The following is a 354-nucleotide window of genomic DNA, read 5'->3' as shown; positions in this document are numbered from 1 at the left end:
GGTGACTTTAAATAACACTTAAGAAATTGGCACACACTGGTGATATTCTTAATTTTTAATACAGGTTACTTTCAACGAGATGATGAAACATACTGAGAAGACAAGAATGTCACAACAAGCACTCTGTGGGAAAGAAGAACTGGAATCACATGAGACAGTAGAAGGAAAATAACAAAAACAAAACTAAAAAAGCTCAGTACTATGTACTATGATCAGATTTCTTATCTTAAAACAATTTAAAACAATTTATTTTTAACTTCATTAACAAAATACCTGGTTACTTGCCAAGAAATACAAAACAAAAATCTCTAAAAATAACCTATGGATTGTTCTGCCTTTGGAAGGTAATTCCTG

The 354-nt window shown here is 30.8% G+C and overlaps 1 protein-coding gene across 1 annotated transcript in view; it reads right to left on the bottom strand.

Annotated features, from left to right (window-relative positions):
• The window catches only part of RNF180 (ring finger protein 180), a gene marked incomplete at both ends in the record, with an annotated part of 44,167 nt that overhangs the window by 5,145 nt on the left and 38,668 nt on the right, over nucleotides 1–354 (bottom strand).

Source organism: Apaloderma vittatum, unplaced genomic scaffold (genome assembly GCF_000703405.1).
Source record: "Apaloderma vittatum isolate BGI_N311 unplaced genomic scaffold, ASM70340v1 scaffold3575, whole genome shotgun sequence".
In the NCBI taxonomy this organism is placed as follows: domain Eukaryota; kingdom Metazoa; phylum Chordata; class Aves; order Trogoniformes; family Trogonidae; genus Apaloderma; species Apaloderma vittatum.
This window is presented reverse-complemented; position numbering and strand designations above follow the sequence as displayed.